The sequence below is a fragment of the Dasypus novemcinctus genome, chromosome 30 (assembly GCF_030445035.2).
Source record: "Dasypus novemcinctus isolate mDasNov1 chromosome 30, mDasNov1.1.hap2, whole genome shotgun sequence".
NCBI classification, from domain to species: Eukaryota; Metazoa; Chordata; class Mammalia; order Cingulata; family Dasypodidae; genus Dasypus; species Dasypus novemcinctus.
The window spans coordinates 17,912,593-17,928,320 of NC_080702.1; the positions used below are offsets into that span (position 1 = coordinate 17,912,593).

A 15,728-nucleotide genomic window follows, 5' to 3' on the forward strand; every position below is an offset into this window, starting at 1 on the left:
ATGCACTTACATCACTTAAATTGAAATTTATTAACACTGTAGAGTTTAAGCCTGTTATTTTATTACACTGTGTTTGTTTCTTCTTTTATCATTCATACATTTCTCTTTTCTTAACATTTTCTGTGTTCTTTGAAATATTTTTTTTTCAGTATTTTATCTTGATTTAATCATAGAGTTGGAAATACCATGCCTTGAAATGTTGCTTTTTTCTATGTATTACTATATATACACTTACATTATTGTCTATGGATATTTACTTTTCTGTATTGAATGACATTTAGAAAACTTACTTTCATTTAGGTTTCTGTATGCTTCCTATGTTCAATATAAAATTTTCTTTAATATTTCCTCTATATTCATTAATTACCACATCATATGGTGTTGTGATTATGACTCTAACCATCAAATATAATTTAAGGAACTCATGAGGAACAGCTAGCATATTATATTAACCCATATTTTCATCCATAATGATGCTCATTTTTTCTCTTTGAACATTTCAAGCCTTACTCTGTTAGCATCTCCTTTCTGTTTTAAAGTTTCCCTACTCCTATTTTTAGTCATGTTACTTAGCAATAAAATTTCATAGTTCTAATTTTTCTGAAAATTATTTTATTTTTCCTTTATTCCTGAGGTATATTTTCACTAGATAAAGAATCTAAATGTCAGCTGTCTTCCTTCAGTACTTGAAAAATGTTGTGCCATATCATATCCTCATGGTCCCCTCAGTTATAAATTAAAGAATTCTGTCATTTCAATCTGTATCCCTCTACAAGTATACATCATTTCTATGGCTTCTTTCAAGATTTTTAAAATTTGATTTTCAGAAGTTTAATTTTTATATGTCTTCTTAAAGAGTATTTTTGTGGTTTCCCTAATTAATGTCCACTAAGCATCTTGGAGCTCTTGAGGTTTATAGCAAACAGACATTTATCATTGAATCTTTCCAAATATAATTTCAGTCCTATACATTCTCATTCTCATTTCCTTTGTGACTTTGATGATATGTATATAAGATCTTTGTCTTGACCTCAGACTTATGAGGTGATAAAAATATTTCATTCTATTTTCCATGATATTTAGATTGAGTAAATTCTATTGATATCTCCTCCAGTATACTGATTCAGTCTTCCATAATCTTGATTTTACTACTAAGCCCATCTTGTTAAATTATTATTTCATTTGTTTTTGTCAGTTCCATATTTATATAGCTTATTTATAACTTCCATTTCTTTGATGAGGTTTTCCTTATCTTCATTTTTTTTTCCCCAGAGAATGCTTAAATGTCTTGTGAGATATTTTAAAGATGGCTGCTTCAAAATTCTCACCAGTTAATTGCAACATCTGATTCATGAAAACTGTCTTGTTATCTCCAGATTTTCTTATAAGTCCCTCGCTTAGCCCCACTGCTACCAGAGAGGAGACAGGGAATCAGAGTGTCATCTAACTCTCTCACCAATGGATTGCATTGTTTATGCTGGTTGATGTTGGACCTCAGCTGCACACTGTCTCTTTGGACTTATGTGTTAGAGTGATAGGAATGCTGACTAGCAAACACCTCCTGCTGTGTTGTTGCTGGGTGTGGTAAGAATTCAGCATCCCATTGAGAATCTCTGACTCCAGGAGGGAGAAGCGTGGGGAGAGTAGTGATTAATCATGTTTTACAGAAACTTTCCCAGTCTCCTCATCTTGAATGAGGGTGTGGGATCACACTTACCCACTGTGCCCAGCTAATATGGGGAGGAGGCAGTGTTTGAAACCTAAGTGGTGACTAGCTTCTTCTTGTATGGACTCATTACTTTCTTGTTGCTATGTGGTGGTGGTGGCTCCAGATGCCTTGATCTTCACTAAAATTACTCTGGAGAGAAAATCCAAGAGTGCTTCATGCACCCTAAGGGGGGAATGGCTTTCAAACCACTGATCAGTCCCACCGATACTACTGCCTGCTTCTGTCAGCGGGGAGAGGGGGAAAAAGTTACCTTCTCTGAAACCACAGAGAAGACTAGAACAATTTCACTTCACAGAGGGACCAAGTTTATAAGAATGCTCTTTATGGTTATTTCTCAAGTCCCAGAAGCACAGCATATGTGTGTGTATATATATATATATATATACTTAGCCACTCAGATACTTCACATTAGTAACGTTATGGAAAAGACTGAGCAAAAGCTGTTATGGGAGGAATCATCAAATGGATGCCTTTGAAATTTCATCCTATGATGCTGATGATAGAGAAGTAATACTGCAACTTATGTTAATTTTTCAATGATTGGACTGTAAATGATAAGAATCAGAGCTCGAACAAATCCCCAATGATTTTATCTTTCTCCCCCAAAATCAAATGAATTGTGGAATATAATTGTGGATGGTTAAATAGTTATCCCAGTGGAAGCCCATAATGTAGTAACTTTGCCAGATGTAATATATTTGCTGGAAGAAATCACACATATTTAAAAACGCAGTATATAATTTTATTTTGATGGATATGTTCCATTAATAATCATTAAAGATGAATAAATCTTTCATTAAATGTGGAAATAGAGAAACACAAAATTACTGAATTACCCCACAGATATTCTGTTCTCTCTCACAAAAATGTCTGCAGGTACTTTTATCATCTTGCCACTCCACATAAACCCACATTTTTCCTCTATAGGTGATAACATGTTAGTTGGATCTAATGATTAAGTAAAATAAACCCCCCAGGGACATCAAGTTAACATATATTTGTGCCAAAATGTGGGAAATAAACTCCACAGAACTTTAAAGTCCAGTAAATTCGGTGCAGGTTTTAGGTTACCAATAGGTCAGATTGTGCAGAAATAATCATTATAAGTTGTAAAAATTATTGTCCATTGTTTCATTTACTCATAGGAAAAAGGGAAAGTGCATGGTTGTGTGTTTTGGATTTTACAGGAAACATATACAATGCCTGGAAATACTGCTCAAGGACCATCTTGATTCATCACAAGGAAATCCCATAGATTTCAGTGAATTTCTGTTGTTGCGCATTCTATAAGGCAAACTGTCTTACCATTGACTAAAAGGTTTCACAAATCCAGTGGATCCAAAAGAGTCCATAATGATAAGAATGCTTGACAGAGCCTCTGGCAGAGTCACTGTGAAAATACCCAGGTTTCTAGAACAAAGAAAGGTCACCTTTGGCAGAGAGCTCCTTGCTCTTGAAATATCAGTACTATTCACTCCTAGTAGACCTGAGCACCTAATCATTGGAAATCAAGAGATCATATGCAATAACCATCCATCCTGCTGGATTCTCACATTCACATTCTCACATTCTCACATTCTCACATTCACAAAGTCATGTTTTCTGGCCAGCAGAATAGTAATGAATGGGAAAATGGAAGTGATCCATCTGAATTAAGCCCAGGAGACTTCCAGAATTAAATGTTCAGACTCCTATGTCATATGATGCTGCATAACTCACTCAGCCCCCACCATAAAACCTGGACTGGTATATATGATCAACTGATGAAGAAAGACAACTTGGACATGTTTCACAAATGAATTTACATGACTCACTGGTTTAAGTGAAAAAGTCAATTTCTGTAGCACTGCATCTTTACTCTTTTGTGGCTAAAAGTACCTGGAAATTGTCTTCTGATTCATGAAAGCTTCATGTTCTCCTAATACCATGCTAATTTATAATATGCCTAGCATAAAGCTTTCCTCAGAGCCTTTCCTACATCTTTTCTTGAGCTGTATAGGAAGGAATTCAACTCATGTATAAGAATGATTTACAATACAGAGTGCCTCATCTTGTTCTGAGGTGTGCAAAACACTGTGAATCATATAGTTGAACATGGTTGGACCAAAGCAGAAAAACACAGCCATCAGATGAGAAGAGCAGGTAGTGAGAGCTTTGTTCCTCCCATTGAAAGAATTTACATAGAGAATATTAAGAAACAAGAGAGCATATGAGAAGATAGGGTCGAAGAATATAAGGGAAATAAAATTTCCATTACTAAAAATATTTTCTCATTTAAAAAAGCATCCTCACCTGAGAACTGGATGATTACCTGTTTTTCACAGAGGAAAAGGTAGACTTCTTTTGAGTCACTGTTGAGAACATGAGTGATAGAAATTGTATTAACTTGTTTATTTATTTTCATTATCTTTTTTAAAAAGATTTATTTTTATTCATTTCTCTTCCTTCCTCCCCCCGCCCCGCCCCAGTTGTCTGTTCTCTGTGTCTATTTGCTGCATTTTCTTCTTTTTGTCTGCTTCTGTTGTTGTCAGCAGGATGGGAATCTGTGTTTCTTTTTTTGTTGTTGTTGCATCATCTTGCTGTGTCAGCTCTCCTTGTGTGCAGTGCCATTCCTGGGCAGGCTGCACTTTCTTTCGCTCTGGGCAGCTCTATTTACGGGGCACACTCCTTGCACATGGGGCTCCCCTATGTGGGGCATCCCTGTATGGCAGGGCACTCCTTGCATGCATCAGCACTGCACATGGACCAGCTCCACACGGGTCAAGTAGGCCCTGGGTTTGAACCGCGGACCTCCCATGTGGTATACGGATGCCCTATCCCCTGGGTCAAATCTTTTTAAAGATATATTGATCATGCAAATGCTATATTAAAAAATATAAGTGGTTGATGTATACCTCACCCCACACACACCCACTCCTCCCACATCAACAACTTCTTTCATTAGTGTGGAACATTTATTGCATTTGATGAGTACATTTTGGAGCATTGTTACACAGCATGGAGTATAGTTTACATTGTAGTTTATACTCTTTCCTAGGCCATTCAGTGGGTTATGGCAGGATGTATAATGTCCTGCATCTGTCCCTGAAATATCATGGAGGAAAACTCCAAGTCTTGAAAATGCCCCAAATGCCTCTTGTTCCCCCTCCTTGCCTTCAGCAACTCCCATGGTCACTATCTCCAGATAAATGATATAATTTCTTCCATTGCTAGAATCACAATAATTCTATAATAAAGTACCAATAAGTCTACTCTATTCCATACTTTATTCCTCAATATTGAGGACCCTGGGGTGATGATGTCCACTAAACCTCTAAATTAAGAGGCTGGCTTAGATCCCACATGGCTAATGAATGGAATTCTTCTGCTTGCAGCTGTATATTCTCTCAGTTCCCAGGTGTGGTGGTTGACCATCCACACCTCCCTCTTAGCTGACCTGGGTAAGTCCAATGAACCAGAGAGCAGGTGTTGCAACACTGCTGAGGCTCAGCAACCAGCTGGCACATAGAGAGTCCAGAGATTCAAATCTCCTGAGCATAAACCAACCCTATCACAGGTTCATTTACATATATTATGTATGATATATGATATATTATGCATGATACAGATGAGGCATGTGTAGAGCGGTCATATCTGAGTCCAACTCCATCAGACTCAGGAGTACAAATTTCAATGTAGGGCCCACTGACAAGGCACTAACTCCAGAGCCATCTGTCATGACTAATACTATGTGGGTTTCTCTGTGGACCTCAGGAGCACCACTACCTGGGGTTGTATCTTCTTTGACTGTCTCTGAGATCCTGCTGAGATGTGCAGAAGTGATACCCCTCTGATGACCTCCTGACACATTTTGAAGTCTCTTAGCCATATACTCATTTGTCTTTACCATTTCCCCCTTTTATTCAAGGTCTTTTTTAGTTGCATCTCCAGCTGATGACTGTTAGTAATCCCTCAGTGCCAGGGAAGTCCATCCCTGGGAGTCATGTCCTATACTAGGAGTAAGGTAATGCATTTGCATGCTGAGTTTGGCTTAGAGTGGCCACATTTTAGCAGCATGGAAACCTTCAGAAGGTAACTATTAGGCCACTTACTGCTCTAGCACTAGTTGAAATATCAAGTACACAGGCTCATAATCATAGTCATTGGTATCAAGGGGCATAATTGGACCTTTCTTCTTCACTTGTCTTTGCCCTTGTACTTGGGGAATGGTTGCTGTTCCATTGGGTAGTGTGAGAGTTTCCTGGAATGGGAACTCAGCACTTCCTCAGTTGTCATGTGAAACTCTACCCCCTATGTCAATACCCAATGAACATATGAATATATCTAAATATCCTATATACATTCCCTGCAGAACTCCCTCCCACCCATGCATCCCCCATAAATGATACTCCACATCACTTCTCCTCCTCAGCCATAGTTGAACCCTTCTGTGCTCCAAAATTTCTTCAAAAATGAAGACTAATATATTGTCCTATTCAATTAATAGGAAAATGAAATAGTAATGATAAGTTTAAAGATTAGAAATAGAATAAATAATAATTTAGAAAAGTTCAATTAAAGTAAAAAGTAAATTGAGTTATTAAAAATGAAAAATATCATATAAATTTTTTTTGGCATTTTGACTTTCATCACTGTAATAGGTGTTGCCCTGTATGTTCAGTGGCAAGGCAATCTCTTCCATTTCTTCCTCAGTGTCTACATCCTTTTTTATAAATTATGTCTTCAAAAAACTTTTATCTTTTTTTCCAGTTGCTCCACATGTTTTACATCATTTATTTTTGTCCTTTTTTAAATTCATTTTTTAAAAATATTACATTAAAAAAAATGAGGTCCCCACGTCCCCCCATGCCCCCCAAAAAACTTTTATATCACCATAAAGTCACATATATATATAGAATATAGGGAACTCCCATATACCCAACACCAAACCCTTTTCCCTCTTCCCCGGCAATGATCTTTTTACATAACCATCACTACCCTAGTCCAAGATACAATGAATCTCTACAGGCAAACTTCATCATTTATAAAGAACACATACTTCAAAGAGTTACAAAATTCCTCATATCAGTCCTAGGCCATTAGTATGAGCAGAATACACACACTGTCAACAAGGGTAAAATGGAAATAAATTTGCATCCCCCATCCAAATTATGAAATTTCTTATGTACCTGACAAAAATTTATTTAGGATCTTGGGTACAATCATGGAGAGGATGGAAATGTCCATGAAGGAAAGCTGGCTAAGCAGGAATTTCATGGAGCTATGAAGCCAGGTCTCCAGTGAGAGAGGGATGACCAGGATGATATTTTCTGTGATGACAACAGCATAGATAAGGAGGAAAGTACAGATGAGGAAACCAACATGCCTTTTAACTGAAAGCATTTAAAGCAGGTTAAATCCAATGATGGAAGTTTTATTTTCTTTCTCTACATTGTGTAAAGAACTAAAAGAAGTGAAAGTGAATAATATATTGGTTCACTGTAAGGGAATTTAATTTATCAGCAAAACTGAATTTTGGATATTAAACTTATGATACAATTAACTTCCACAATTCTATATAATTTTGACTCTTCCTTAGAAATATACTAAAAATAATATTGGAATATTTCAATAAGTACATTTACAAATGACAATATAATTTTTATTAATATAGGTTTCTAGCACATAAGATGAGAATTGAGAGGGGTCCTCATTCATAATATATGTAGAATTTCTATTAACTTGACCGTAAAATCATGGAAATGAATAGAGTTTATGGTAGCACGTTATAGTGAGTATAACTAACACACTTGCTGTATAAATGGGATTGTATCAGAAAGGGGTAGACTAAAGAAGTAAATACAAACTGAAAGAAAGATGGAGAAAAATTTAGGGACTGAATAACATAGTGAACTTGAAAGTGGATGAGGATTGTGGTTAATAATACAAATACAAGTGTGTTTTTCTATGACCTTGAACAAATGTATCTCACTATTACAAGGTGGGAAGAATATAATGATGCATGGGAAAATACAATTAATGTAACTTAAGAACTCTAGTTATGGTTATTGTAATATTCTTGCTTCGATGGCAAAGACGGTACTATGCCAGTGCTAAGTGTCAATAAGAGGGGGCATGGGATTTTTTTTCTTTTGGGCAAAGGAAAATATTCAAAGGTTTACTGTTTGATGACTGTACAGCTCTGTGGGGAAACTGAAGGTCACTGAGTGTACACTTTGATAGAATATAGAAGACAGGTCTATATAACGCAGGGAACCATGTGGTACAAGATAGACTGTGGTTAACTGTATATATATATATATATATAAGAGAGAGTTCTCTCAAAACGATAATAAATATACAATTTTAATATATTGTGTTAACAATGCAGGGTTTATGGAAACAATATACCAAGTGTATGTTATGGGTGGTCATATTCTTTCATAATCTGTAACAGATATTCCAAAATAATGTCTGGTGTACTGGAGGGGTGATGTGTGGGAATTCTGCACATCATGCATGATTGCTTTGTAAGCTTACAACTTCTCTAATAAAAAATTACTTTAATGAATGATTATATCCAAAGCCAGCTTTCTACATGTACAAATCAAGGCATAAAATTCATATGATGAATCATCAGGAATTTTGATATTTATGTATTTCAGGTTTTTAGGTTTAACTTAAAATCCAATGTGCTAACACAAAAACATTGTAATGCATCACAGTCATGTTTTGCAAAGTATAATCAGTCTGCCTCATTATCAACCAATTTAACAATACTTTCTCCTTGTCTAGAACAATTTGGAAGCATAATGATTGTTTGATTTTCCTTGTTCAATATCTGGGCTAGTAATCAGCAAAATTTAAATTCAGAGATTCTGGGATGGTTTTTTGTATGAGGCTAGTCCTCTGCACTTGGATAGATATGCCCAGATGGACAGCTCTCAGGATGCAATTGACCTGTGATGCTGATTGGTATGAAGATGTGACAAGAGCAATGCAGGGATTTGTCTTGAGTACTGAAAACCAAATCCACCCCAAATGATACCACCACGAAAACAATTCATTACAATCAATGGAATTGCCTTGCCTGGTAATTCGATGAAGATAATGAGGATTGAGAGGTTAACTGTGATATCCCCAACTGATCTTGAATTTATCTGTTTGCTCCTATATTGAAAAACAAATGTATTTTCTAATATGTTATTGGAGTTCCTGTTGAAAGGCACTTTGTCTTTTATCTGTTTACAAAAAGCACTAAGCAACTCTTCCAGCATTGTCAAAACAATTTTAGAATGCATTTTTTTAAAAACACAATGTAATCCTTTTATTATTTCATCATTCTGGCAACACTTCGGCCCCAAGTCCTGTCAAAATCAGAAACAAAAGGAAAGTCTATCTTATTTTTATTTTCCATTTTTACTTAGTATTGAGTGACCACATGTGATACTCAGAGCACTGATCAAGTTATTGTGAGATGGGAATTTTAGTAAGATAAGGTCTTTTTGTGACAACTTAGGTTTTGTGGCCAAAATTGAAACAAAGTCTGCTTACTTATTATTCTGACATAAAGCAGAAACAAATCAGTTTTCAGTATGCTTCTCTTTTTCTATATGCCCATGCCTATAATCTGAATATACCTTTATATCCATGCTTCCAATGCCTTTTGTGCATATGACCTATCAGAATCAAAGTCAGAGGTTATCCAAGAAAGAATCTCTGGCCCTTTTACCTAGAAAATAACATAAAGGTTTTTAAGTCCTCAAAGCTGATGCATTTTCAGAAGACCAAGTTGCCTGTGTTTCAGAGAGTCAACAGAAGAATAAATTGAGATACAGTTGTTCAGGATTAGAAAAATGATATTTTGAGGGCTTTGGACTTTACTTATTCAAGAATGGGAAGGGAGAGGTGATTGTAGAGTGGGGTCATGGGGTGAATCAATGTGATCTCATGCTATGGAGGACTATTCAGAAACCTGTGAAACCAGGCAAATTTTCTCATATACAGCAGATGTTTGACTGATTCATTTATAAAAAAGCAAAGATGAAAGTTATGCTGAAAGAATGTCATGAATTCTGTAGTGAGAAGAATCCCTGATAATTTTTTGGAACATTATATTTATTTTAGTTTCCTAAGCTCCTCAAGCAAATACCATGAAATGGGTCAGGTTATTAAGTGGGAATATATTTATTTGTCCATGGCTTGAGGCTGGGAACCACCCAAATCAAGGTATCATCAAAGTGAATCTTTGCTCCTGTATACTGTGGCATTCTAGGTCTGACTGCTGGCAATCTGGTTCTTAGATTGTTATGTGGTAAGGTAAGACAGATGGAAGCCTCTCCTGATTTCCCCATCATCTTCCAAGTTTCATTGAAATTCAGGTTTTTACTTCCCTGGGTTTATCCATCTGTCTGAATTTCACTCTGCTAATTTGGATTAAGAACTATCCAGATTGGACTGAACCACACCTTACGTGAAGTAACTTCATCAATAGTTCCTACTTACAGTGAGTTCACACCCAGAGTAGTGTATTAGATACATGCTTTTCTATACATATAATTGTAAAACACAAAAACATACATAAATAGTTCTTATAATGTAGTTATTAGTGGATCTCTTGAATCCTGTTTTGATAATGCAGGCTGTGATTCTTCATCATAGGAAGGAGTACAGTGCTCAAAGTTTTCATGTTATCTGCTGTACTATATCTCACATTCCATGGTCCTAGCATTCATTAATCAGTAGAGAACTTGGCTATTTAGAGGAGAAGTGAATAGAATTCCTTGAATGAAATCAGGGAATTGCTGTTCCAGAGGAGTGTCCTCTTGAAATTCTATACCATTTCTTCAATTGCCTTGAGTTTGTTTCATCAGATTTCACTTTTTCTGTAAAATATATAGAAAATAACTATCAGTCACTTTTAATGGATCTTTTAAGAATAGAATTCTCTTCCTCCAGTACAGCACCAGCATGTTAAAATAACTATGCTGTATTTGTAGTTGTGCATCTTATATTTTCTATCCAGTTTTCTCTTTCAGGATGGTAAATGTATTCCTTCATAAACAACTAATAAAAGGAAAAATTCCACTTACTGGGAAATCTGTAGGATGGTAAAAACTGAAGAAGTATTCCACAAACACTGATCAAAGAAAGAAAAATATACCAACAAATAAGTAGGAAATATACCTACTCAAAGTGCATGTCCAGACCTCTCTTTTCATTGTGTGCAGTGGAAGAGTCACAGAGAGGTAACAAGGGCTGAAGACATCATGCCATGGATTCAGACCATAGAAAACTTCACAGCAGCAATTTAGAACCTTTTGTATATTTAGGAACAGAAAAGCAAATCCTGGGGGAGGTGGGGCAAGATGGCATCTGAGTGAGTGCACCTCATAATCTCTCCTGCAAAGAAGTGGCTGAGTAGGGTCAGAGTCCTGTTGGACCAGGCTGTTTTGGGTGCTTGCAGGGCAGGAGGTGTCTGGATGTTGATTTGGTGAGACAGTGACAGAAAATATTCTTGCAAGAGGTAGAATTTTAGGTCTCTTACATGGAGGTTAAAAGTTATGGGCAGGACCCTTCCCCCTAAGGCTGGTGGCCTGGCTGCAGTGATCCCTGAAATCTTTGTTGTGTTGAGGTGTTCCCAAACACTGAGCAGATTGTTTTGGGGGCTTGCAGGGCAGGAGGTGTCTGGATGTCAATTTGGTGAGACAGTGACAGAAGAGATTCTTGTGAGAGGTGGAATTTTGAGTTTCTGACACAGAGGTCAGAAGCTGTGGGTGGGACCCCTCCCCCAAGGACTGGTGGCCCGGCCACAGCAATCCCTGAAAAATTTGTTGTGCTGCAGAGTTCCCAAACCCCGTGTAAACCAGATGTGTGGTTCCCAGGTCTGTATCCCCTAAACCCTGTTAGCCAATGCTCCACAGACTCACACACCTTGAGTCTGCAATATCACAGATTTCCCATTCTTGAATCCACCATGCCCTGAAGTCCATCTGAGGTCCTTGATTACCCTAGCCCTCCATGGTTATTATTATTATTTTTTTCTTTTGCTTTTCTTCTTGAGCTTAGAGGAGTGTACCAGCTGACTTGGGGAGAGTCTGGGAAGAAAGGAGAGGTGAATCTGCCAGGGAAGCCCAATTTACCTAAACGTCCTGGGATAGGAAATGTGGCCTGGTAGGAGGTGGAGTCAGAAAATCACTTAGACCTCCCCTAGCACATGTAAGGGGGAGGGACTGTAGGAGGTGCTATTCAAGTTTCCAATATCATATTTGGAGTTTCTGGTGAGGTGTAGGTGCTCTCATGCTGGAAATAAAGAGTCATTGTCTTCTGTGTTGAGTTGGTTAAACAAAGACCTACTTGAATCTCCTACCAGAACTCTCAGGCAGTTTTCCTGCTGCCCTGGGAGAGAGAGAAGTGAGGAAGGGAGAAAGGGGGATGGTCAGATCCCTAAGCATTTTATTTACTGCAAAGAGGATTCCTAGCTTGAAATGATGGTTTTTGTTTGGTTTTTTTTGTGTGTGTGTGTGTCGTGGTTGCTAATATTGCATTGTCTCCTGGTCTTTTCTCCCATTTTATCCGCAAAGGTCCTTTTTCATTTATTTAGTTTTTTTTTCTCTTTTTTTTCTTGCTTGTACCCCCCCCTTTTCTTTGCTTCCCTTTTTTCTCTTCTCTTTTTTTCCCCAATCTTTTTCTTCTTTTTCATTTTATTTTCTTTATATAATAGGTGCTGTAGGGAGCACTTCACACTTGCTGTGTTTCCTCATCCTCCATTTCCTCTTTTCTGTGTGTATTCATTTTGGCCACCTACACTATCCCCTTTCCCCCACATCTTTCTGTCCTCCATCATGTACTGTTTGTCTTACATTCCAACTCCCTTGCTTTGGCCCCCAAATTGTCTGACTTTTTATTTCTAATACCTTTGTTATGTTTTCTCTTTTTTATCCAGTCTTGATATTATTGTCTTTCTTTTCTCTTTCCCTCTCTCATGAAAACACTGGCCTTTTAATTCACACTATATTCCTCCCCATATTCAGTCGACTGTCTCATTATAGGTACTCTACTTACTGCTATAACACTACACAACTTACATGTGTCTAATATTCACTCTCCTAGATTTCACATTGTTGCTCTGTTAATATTTATTACCAATACTACTTTATACATTTTCTTTTCTTACTCATTTTTCTTTCCCTGGCCCTAATGTTTTCCTTCAAAGTGAACTTAGCCAGCAACAAGAAAATAGAGTAAGAAGACCAAAGTGACAAAGAGAAGACATAACACTTACACATGGAAAAAACTAATTAATCCCCAAGAGTAGACAAAGAAGCTAAGGAACTGATTAAACCTATCAAGATAAAATAATGACCAGACAGCAATAAAAAAACTACAAACCAAACCAATAATCAGGAAAACATGGCTGAATCCAATGAACAAACTAAAAACCAGGAAGAGAAGAAGAACATTGGGCAAGTAATTAAAGATCTCAAAACATATATTAGAGACCAACTTAATGAAGTAAAGGAAGAATTAAAAATATGAAGAAAACACTTGGAGAGGAAATTGCAGACATACACAAAAAGATAACAGATATGATGGTGATGAACACCACAACTCAAGAAATCAAAAATACACTCTCAGCAAATAGCAGATTAGAAGAGGCAGAGGAGAGAATTAGTGATGAGGAGGACAGTATATCTGAAATCAAACAGATAGTAGAACTCATTGATAAAAAGATAGAAAAAATCCAGCTGGGACTTAGGGACCTGAATGACAATACAAAACACACAAGCATATGTATTATAGGCATCCCAGAAGGAGAAGAGAAAGGAAAGGGGACAGAAGGGATGTTGGAGGAAATAATGGCTGAAAACTTCCCAAATCTATGGAGAGAGATGGATGTACATGTCCAAGAAGCACAATGCACCCCAAATACCATAAATCCCAAAAGGCCCACCCCAAGACATATACTTGTCAAATTATCCAATGCTCAAAACAAAGAGAAAATTCTAAAAGCAGCAAGAGAAAAGAGAACCATCACATACAAGGAAGGCTCCATAAGAGTAAGTGCTGATTTTTCATCTGAAACCATGGAGGCAAGAAGGTAGTGGTATAATATAGTCAAGGTCCTAAAAGAAAAAAATTTCCAATGAAGAATACTCTACCCAGCTAAGTTAGCATTCAAAAATGATGGAGAGTTCAAAATATTCACAGATAAACAGAAATTAAAAGAGTATGCCAACAAGAACCCTGCCTTTCAAGAAATACTAAAAGGAGTTCTGAAGGAAGAAAGGAAAAACAGGAGAGGCAGAGTTGGATGAGAGTGTAAAAGCAACAAAAGAGACAAAAAGGGAAGAAAAACAAACAAACAAAATATGACAAACACAAGTCCAAAGAAAATATGGCTAACATAAATAATTCCTTGAAAGTAATAACACTGAATGTCAACGGTTTAAACTCACATTTCAAAAGATTCAGACTGGAAGATTTGATAAGGAAATATGATCCATCTATATGCTATCTACAAGAAACACATCTTAGATCCAGGGATTCAAGGAGGTTGAAAGTGAATGGCTGGAAAACAATCTTACAAGCATACAATAACCAAAAAAAGGCAGGAGTAGCTATATTAATATCAGACAAAATAGACTTTAAATGTGAAACAATTGTGAGAGACAAAGATGGATACTATATATTAGTGAAAGGGATAATTTTTCAAGAAAAACGAACAATAATAAATATTTATGCTCCTAGCAAGGGTACCTCCAAATATGTGAGGCAAACACTGGAAAAACCAAGTGAAAGAATAAATGCCTAGACAATTATAGTAGGGGTCTTTAATACACCAACATCAATTTGAGACAGAACATCTGAAAAGAGAATCAATAAAGAAAAAATCTTTGAACAGTATATTAGAGGAGCTGGATCTAATAGACATATACAGATCGTTACACCCAAACACAGCAGGATATACATTTTTCTCAAGTGCACGTGGATCATTCTCCAAGATAGATCATATGATAGGCAACAAAGAAAGGCTCAATGAATTCAGAAAGATTGAAATCATACAAAATAATTTCTCTGACCACAGTGGAGTGAAGCTGAAAATCTGCAAAGGCCAGAGGCCCAGATTTCACACCAAGAAATAGAAATTAAACAGCACACTCTTAGAAAAACAGTGGGCCAAAGAGGAAATCTCAAAAGAAATTAATGACTACCTTGAAACAAATGAAAACGATAGCACAACATACCAAAACTTTTCAGATGCAGGAAAGCAGTAGTGAGAGGGAAATTTATAGCCATAAATTCATACATCAAAAAAGAAGAAAGAGCAAAAATTGAAGAACTAACTGCATATTTGGAGGAATTGGTAAAAAAACAACAAAGTAACCCCACAGGAAGACTAAAGAAAGAAACAACAAAGATAAGAGCAGAACTAAATGAAACAGGAAATAAGAAAGCACTTGAAAAGATAAACAAAACCAAGAGCTGGTTCTTTGAGAAGATCAATATAATTGACAAACCCTTAGGGAGACTAACAAAGAAAAAAAGTGAGAAGATGCAAATACACAAAATAAGGAATGAGAAAGGAGATATCACCACTGACCCCACAGAAATAAAGACTATCATAAGACGATACTTTGAAAAACTATATTCCAACAAAAATGACAATTCAGAGGAAATGGACAAATTCCTAGAAACACATAAGCAGCCTATATTGACAAAAGAAGAAATTGACGATTTCACCAAACCAATCACAAGTAAAGAGAGAGAATCGGTCATTAAAAATGTACCAGCTAAGAAGAGCCCAGGCCAGATGGCTACACAGGTGAATTCTAGAAAACATTCCAGAAAGAACTAACTCCAATCTTGCTGAAACTCTTCCAAAAAATCAAACCAGAAGGAACATTACTTAACTCATTCTATGATGCCAACATTACCCTAGTACCAAAGCCAAATGAAGATACCACAAGAAAGGAAAATTACAGACCTCTCTAAAGAACCTAGACGCAAAAATCCTGAA

At 36.6% G+C, this 15,728-nt stretch overlaps 1 long non-coding RNA gene across 2 annotated transcripts in view; it reads right to left on the reverse strand.

The window, feature by feature from the left end:
- Positions 1–6,453: 6,453 nt before the first annotated feature.
- Positions 6,454–15,728, reverse strand: part of LOC101439711 (uncharacterized) — a 61,648-nt gene continuing 52,373 nt past the window's right edge. For both annotated transcript variants that reach the window (XR_002797142.2, XR_188261.3), the window contains exon 4: positions 6,454–10,593. This is a non-coding gene — a long non-coding RNA (uncharacterized lncRNA). The remainder of the gene's footprint in view (positions 10,594–15,728) is intronic.